This window comes from Neomonachus schauinslandi, chromosome 3 (assembly GCF_002201575.2).
Source record: "Neomonachus schauinslandi chromosome 3, ASM220157v2, whole genome shotgun sequence".
NCBI lineage: Eukaryota > Metazoa > Chordata > Mammalia > Carnivora > Phocidae > Neomonachus > Neomonachus schauinslandi.
In genome coordinates this window covers 3,494,698-3,502,930 of record NC_058405.1, presented here as the reverse complement: position 1 = coordinate 3,502,930, position 8,233 = coordinate 3,494,698, and positions in this window count along the sequence as shown.

The following is an 8,233-nucleotide window of genomic DNA, read 5'->3' as shown; positions in this document are numbered from 1 at the left end:
GGAATGCTAGCCTTTAAAAAAATATTAGCAGGGATATAATGGTTGCAAGTCTTGCTTTAATTTGCATGTCTTTGATAACTAAGAAGATAGACATTTTATCCCTACTATTTATATTCCATTGTAAATTTTCCATTCAGTTCCTGGGCTCTTTCATTTATTATAGTCCTTGTAATGTTATTGTATCTGTAAACAAATTTATTTATTATAGGTATTAATTCTCTTATATGGTTTATTTGCTGCAAATATCTCCCCTATTATTGTTTTCATAATTCTTTCATTTTGGCTGCTTTTCATCTTTGATATGATTAACATTTTTATGGTAAAAATCTGTCAACCATTTTTTCATAGTTTCATTTCTCATCTGGCATACTTTTCCCAAAATTGTGGTAAGTATTTTTTTTTCCATATTTTTCCTGGTTTTTCATTAATTCTTGGTTGATTTTTAGTTCTTGGCCAAATTTTCTTTTGATATATATGACATATAGTATGGATAGAAAAAATCTTCTCTCTGTAATCTTTGCTTACATAGTAACTTTAAAAATAGCTAATTACAGATAAACCTTAGTCCACCTCCTTCTAATTCATGACTGTTATAGCACACATGAAATATTGAGGTGCTATTGTGTATGCAAACAATATCACGAGATCAGTTCCTGGGGAGGGATGTCTGGCGATCTAGGAAGCTGGGCACATGCCCATCTTATGAATTATGGTGTGTGTGTGAACATTTATGGACCTCAGTAGTCCCTTTTCATGTGAGGCTGCATAAAGTCCTCTAAATCAAAGTGTTCCTTAGGATATCAAGAAAGTATAGCACAGGATTTATGTGCATGATACACGGAGTTGGGGCAGCTTTTCCTTGTACACACGATAGTCATCCTACTAAATGATGCGTAATGAGGAGCGTGATCCCTAAGGACATGATATGTCCATAGTCATTGATAGAGAAAGGCTCAGTCTGGTGAAGGCATGGGGAGGCAAGTGGGAGAGGAAAATGAACATGCTAAAATGGAGGCTTTCTTTCCTATTAGACTTCAGAGGGAAGTCAAAGATGACAGTAGTCTGACGTTTATTTAAGTCAAGTCTTTTCATTTGTGATTTTCTTGATATTTGCTGATTGATACCTTCCAGGACTCGCACACTCAGCCGTATGAGGACGTGCATGCATTTAGAAGAAGGTGGATGGTATCAGGGTGCAGTCTGTACTTAGAGACCCAAGGAATACCAACCCGTCTTCATAGCAGCTGATCCAACTGAACCAAAATGGTGGCTCAGAGATGTCTATGAAAAACAGATTGAGTGGCGATGGGTAAAGCCACACGTAGCTGAAACTACATACACTCTCACTGGGTGTGCTGCAGGTTCAAATCTTTGCAGCAAAAGTACATCGTTTTAGACCAAGTTGAAACTTAGCATGAGATTGAGATTTCTGCTCGCACCGCTGATGAACTACATGCTGTCAAAGAGTGTGTTCCTACACCTAACTTTCGATCATTAGCTTCCAAAAGCCTCATAATAAATCTCATTTGCATTCTTGCTTTTTTTCAGAGAACTAAGTAGATTTCAGCCTATCTCTTTTCATTTACTTGAAATAAAGATTAGGACTCTCATTTGTTTTATTGCTTTCATTTTTGAGAGAAAAAATGAATGCATCCATGCATTTTTTTTTCAGCAAAGAATGAAGATAGGAATTCTCCATTAGCCACAATAATATAGCCATTGTATTTCTAAACTCTCTTTTTAGTTAATTGGATTAAAATTTGCTTTTATGGGCATGATTATTGCTATTTCCTTTTTATGATCATTTTCATGTTGGTTTCTCCGCTCATCTGACCTTGTCCGTTAAATGTGACGGTGACTTCATTCAGGTGGTATTCCAAAACGCCAAACTTGAATGCGAAAATAGAAATTGTAAAAAGGAAAAAAAAAATGCCTCAGTTCTTGTTTGCTTTAAAAAAAAAAAGATTTAAGGAGAATATCTTCAGTAATTAATGCATTGTTAACCTGAAGGTCAGACTCAGGCAATATTGAATCCTGCTTTTAAAAAAATGTCCCCCAAGGCTTGCTTGCCCTCTTGTAAAATGCATATCATCCCATTCAACAAATCTTTATTGATTATGCCAGTCACCATAATAGGTTTTGGCATCACAGCACTAAACAAAACAGATAGAAATCCCTGACCCTTTGTCTGAGTTTTGGACACTCAGCAGATGGGATCCGCCACATCCACCCATTCAGTGTTCTGTTTCCATAGCCCAGAGTATTCTGGTATCTTATTTTCCTTCCTCTCAGACGTGTTGGGGAGAACTTTAATGGTGCATAAAATTGAAACAGGGTGAAAAGATATCTTGAGACCCAGGCTGTTTCCCCAAAAATGTTTCAGGGTTTACAATCCAACTAAACTGGTATCACTGGTACCATGGCTGAGGCTCATGGCACCATGGCATCCTTCATATTTCTATAAAAGGGAGAAAACATATGTTGCTTTTGGACCTCCAAGTCACAGTTTGGTCTCAGGCAAACATCTTTTTTTTCTTTTAATCATCTTTGATCTGGTATCTACTACAAGTCAAATGTTGCCATGGCAGCATTTAAATTTTTTAGAGATTAACCAAGTTGTACTCAGAAAAAAATTAAATAAATAAATAAGACAATGGGGCAAGGGCAGTCCCTCAGGACTCCAAAGAACCAGAAAGACCAAAGCCTCAGACACTCTGTTCCTGGATAAGTGAAAGACTTTCTCACGGGTCTCTGCACAGCACTTCTGCCCCCAGACTTGACACAGCTAAAGACTATTTTCAAACCCCATTTGCGGTGGGACAGAAACTAATATCCAGCCATTGGTTCTGAACCTGAAGAGAGAAGGTTTAAGTGTACTCAGTGATTGTTGGTGGTTGATGAACTTAGTTGAAGCCAGGAAAGAAGAGTCAAAATGCAAGCCCAGATCTGTAGAAACATGGCTCCCTCAATGAGACAAGAGTTACCATGCCCAGCCCCCATCTAACCAAAATGGAGTGAGGAGTGCTGTTGGTGGGGTCCTCATGCACCCTCCACATCTGGGCTGGAATCAGCCCGCTCATCAAATGAGCTCCCAGGACTGGCGTGCACTCTTGGGTGTAGAATGCCAGGGAGAGTGACAAAAACAGTAGGGAGGGATGCTGGAGCTTTGGACAGGTTTTCTTAAGCTGTTCTTGTCACGGACGTTGGTGTATTTCTGAGGTCAGGGGCTCAGGGATGAAGGAAAAGCCCTGGTGGAAAGTTCAGGGGAAGATCCAGGACTGTGATCCACAAGCCCTTAGGGCTGTATTATCTCCTCACTGTTTGTGTTTGCCACACCTTCTCCCCTGCAGAAACCTCTTCCACCATGGTTGAGTGGAATTTTAAAACATTAAAGCACATGAAGATATACTTTAGTTATCTTCGACTGAGATATTTACAATAAATATAATTAGACGTACTGTGTTATGGCAAAGCAAGGAGGGAATTCACTGATGTACCAACTTAAATATGCTGTAAATAAATAGAACAGTTTGAGCTGATGGGCTGGCAGTTTCCTACCCACACCTGGCGAACTTTTTAAATAATATGAAACCCCTTCATTAATGTGTGCTTTCAGCCCAGAAAAGCACTATCTTTCTCAAGTTTTTTTCTCTTTGCCTCTCTTTCCAGAAGCCAAACCAACCTGGAGCTGAGCAATTTCTTCCTTATCTCCGTAGCTAACGAAACTCTTACGCTTGTTAAAGGAAGCGGGAGACCTTGGGAGGATTTCCACTCTTGTGGGATTTGTGATGGTGCTCCTGGCTTCACATGTATTTTCTACATCGTAACCGACCATCAGGTCTTCTTACTCCAAGTAGTTCCCGCAGAGATGTTGAGGAAGAATGCCCTTCAGGCATTTCCTTGGTGTCACCCTCCGAGGCATTAAGTGCGGCACCGGGGCCTGGAACTAGTGTGCACCTGTTTGCTGCATCCCTCCCGCGCTCTTCCTTTCCAGTCCAGCAGCTGGTCCTCTCCGAAGAGCCGCGCACCTCGGGTTGCCGATGACCAGGTCAGCGCAACGTTTGGAGACGCAGACATCGGGGGCACGGGTGCTATCTCTTGTGCATTCATCACTCCGGTGACAGAATGATGTGCGAAATGCCCGTATTCAGCATTCTTAGCTCAAGCAGCAGACAGGAAGGTCGGGCAAAGGGAGCAAGGGAGCGGCGTACTCAGTGACTAAACCTTCGCTGTTTACGTAAACTCTCCATGTCCCAACCTCAACCACAAAACCCAGAGATACAAGTGAAGGAGAATCCTGAGCTCCTGGCTGCCGGCATCTTTACAAGAGGCTGAGAGTAAGAAACAAGCGGGAAATGTTTGCTGTTAAACAGTGGTACTTCTTTGTGCACAAATGCAAAATGAAATGATTTTGATTACTGAGAAGCCCAGTTCAGGGCTGTGTTCACTGGCAATCCCGTCTTTCTGATACAACCACCAGCTACGTCTGGCTTTGCATCAGAAGGGATCCTTCGAGCACTGATGGGAGCACTCCCCTCCTGGTGCTTCTGATTTCACCCGCGAGATCAGGTTCTCCCCAGGAACCCTGCGCAGGAACATTTGGTAACCGGGTTTACACAACACACACGGGTGTTGTCTCAAAAGCCTGTTTGCTTGATCTGTTCTCTTCATTCACCGCCTTAGCAGATGCCCGTTGTGCCGAGCACAGAGCTGTGTGGGGGAGCACGCAGAGGGCAGGTCGTTCGGCTGAGCCCCAGCTCCGCAGACAGCCCCAGATGTGTTCCAGTTTGTCTTCTGTAAGCTGGAGATGCTGTCTCTGTCTGTGGTCTCGGCGCAGAGCTGTTGATTACAAGTTTTACCCTTTTATTTGCTCGTTTCATGGCCTTCGGCCACAGAATCCCTCAATTTCTTCATCTATATGACTTGGGAAAATAGCCCTGAACTCCCAGGGATTAACCAATTAGGGATTTCAGAGGATCTGGAAATCTCTTTCATGGTTTTTCTGTATTATTTTACTAGGAGTCATGAATGTGCTTCATCTGTTGCAGTTTTGTAAATTGTAAGTAATAAGTGATTTTTCCTGTTACATTCACCACTATTGACCTTTATTCCTGATTAAATTTACAGTTAAATGGGCCCCTTTTCACTTGGGGTTTTCCTTTCTACTCCAAAGAATTCCTCAGCCCAGGGAGGGCTGTGCCTTCACATGCCTGCTTCCAAAATGTGTTGCTTTTGTGTTTTTGAAGTTATCTAAATGTTTTACATCATTTTACAAAAGAGGAGGGAAAATTTGAGAGAGAGAGAGAGAGGGAAGGAAGGGAGGGAGGAGGGAAGAAGGGAAGGAAGGAGGGGGAAAGAAAGAAGGAAGGAAGGAAAGAAGGAGAAATGGGGAAGGGAGGAAGGAAGGAAGGCACATTTAAATGCTCCTTACAGAAGATGAGAGGCCCAACAGCAGACTGCTTGAGTCTATAAAGATCGTTCAATGTATTTCTATATGTTGAAGATAATAGAAGAGAACTGATGAATAAAATATTCTAATAAAATTTATGAAGCCAAAGACGTATCCACAGTCTCTCCCCAGAAGCCCCTAAGTGCATTGAAAATACCTCCTAAACTATAGTTAAATCATGAGTTACACGACTGAGTTATTTTTGAAGTAGTACTTTGTTTATAATAATGTCTTTTTATAATCCCTAACTTCTAGTTAATGTAAAATAAATCACCCACCTAGCACATTCTGTCATTACCAAATTACCTGCACCTCAGAAGATAATCATTCTTTATTGCATTTTTAAATCATGAGTATATGAACATTTCTCTCACTGATGGTATTTTCCTAAGTTTACTAATAGCACATATTTTTCTGTATGTCCTAACAACTAAAATTTACTTTTATACAAAAACTTGATTCCTTTATGGCACCACGAAAAGGGTATTTTGCCCTTTTTTTAGACCCAAACATGCTCCATTTTTATCCAAGAATTTCATGGCTCTTCCACTTAACTTGTAAACACACTCATTCTGTTATATAGTGTGTCCTGGGAATAAACCCAGGAACAAGTCCCACCCCTGCCTTGTCATTTGTAAAACAACTTTTTTTACTTATAAAACCCTCCAAGGCACAGGCGGCAGGCATCGTGCGGGCTGTGGGGCTTCCCCGGGTACCACCGGGCTGCACTCACCACCGTGACCCCGAGCAGCTTCCAGTCCAGCTTTGGGGGGCACGGAGGGCAGTGCTCCGGGCTTTCCTGCACAGGCTGAGGGCACTGTGGTCACACTGAGAGACAGCGTCCTCCCTGACCTACCTGTCCCTCCTGCTGCTTCTCGCAGACCAGAGGGAAGCAGAAAGAGACCTTCCCTCCAGCCTGGCCCCCCCACCAGAGGGGATGCAATGTCAAGGAGAGAAACGGTGCTCTGGTGGCTGTCGTCAGTGGACCCCATGGGCTGTCGGGGGGGCCGGTTCTGCTGAGACGGGATGCACGGATAGCCCATGGGCCTGGGAAGGGCACGGGGGACCATTTCCAGGATCAGGGACAGCAGATGCCAAGGCTCCTAATGCAATAACACCTGTCCTGTCCAAGGGGAGAAACCATGATCCCTCAAGGCCCCGACACTAAGTGTAGTGAAGGAGACCTTGGATCTCAACGTCTATCTGCAGCCGAGACAAAAAGTGAGTCAGCCGGGAGCCCAGGGGGAGAACGACAAAGCTCACTGGACTCCGGCAGAAGGAAGGGCCCACCTTGGTCATGCAGAGCACTGGAAGAGGTGTCAGGAATCCTGTGTGCAGCAGACGAATAGAGCAGACCCAAGGTGCCCCGGACAGGGGAGGAAGGCCAGAAAGAGACGGGGGGGGGTGTCATGGGCAGCCCCAGCACTCCAAATGAAGCACCGAGAGTCTGGAGATGTCCAGCACAAGTCTGAGGGCACTTAGTGTTCAGCCCACGGGCGCTGAAGACAGTGACCCTGGAGGTCGTCGTGGGACCCCTCGCGATTCACCCCAACAAAGAGAGACCCAGCTGCCTTTGGGGAGCAAACTTAAAACATCTATTTGCCATCACGCAACACCTTTGAAAGATGGGCTGAGAAAGAAAGCTTTCTGTGCCATTGCATTATGATGTGCCTCGATGTCATTTTCTTCCTGCATTTTTGTGCTTGGGATGGTTGAGCTGCTTAGAGCAGTGATTTTATAGTTTTCACCAAATTTGGGAAATTTTCGCACATTATTTTTTCAAAGAGGTTTGCTGTCCTCTTCTCTCCTTCCGATGAGCCTGCTCGAGGTTGGGGCACAGACGAATGGCGCTCTGCTCATTCCTTGTCAGTCTTCTCTGCTCTGTGTCACATTTACGTGGTGTAAATTTCTCTGGCTGTGTTTTCAGGCTTGCTGATCTTTCCCTCTGCGGTGTCCGCCCCACTACCGATCCGTTACATTTTCCTCCTCGGACGTAGTTGCCATCACTAGACATTTGCTTTGACTCATTCTTCCATCTTCGGAAACTGCCCCTCACACACTCCCCTCATTCTGCAGTTTCTGGAAAACGGCTCCCACCGCCACTGGAGTATCTGTGCTGGTTCTGCCGTTCGTGTCATTTTCAGGTCTGTTTTGGGTCTGTTTCTATTCGTCTGCTTCTTTTCATACTGGTAATCTTTACACTGAATGGCAGACATTGTGTATTTTCTGTGTAATGGATGTTTTTACGTCCCTATAAATATCCTTGGGCAGTGTTCTAGGACACAGTCTTGTTACTAGGGGACAGTTTGATCTTGTCAGGTCTTGGGTCCAGTGGGACCCACCCCGCCTTCAGTCCAGGGCTAAGCGTACCCCCGGCTCAGACAAGACCCTTCTCATCACCCTACTGATGTGCCATGAATTAGAAGTTCTTTCCTCTTTGGCTGGTAGGGACACACTCTGTTCCTGGTCTTCTGTAAACTGCAGAGACTGTTCCCTTGGTCCTTTGGGGTCATTCTTGTCCCAGCCAGGGGGACTTCCCTCGTGAGCACGCAGTGACCCTTTGGCGAAGACTTGAGGGGACCCCTCTGCTGATCTTGAGAGCTTTCTCTCGCTGTAGCTTTCCTTTCCCTGGTACCTGATGGGGGGGACTCTATCTCCTTTGGCCTGTATGGATCCTCAGGTCCATCTCCTCTGCTCGGGGAAAGAGCCAGTCTCCTCCTGGAGAACTGTCTTCCCACCGAAGCATTGAGTGGTGGCAATCATAGACTTACCCATTCGTCTCCT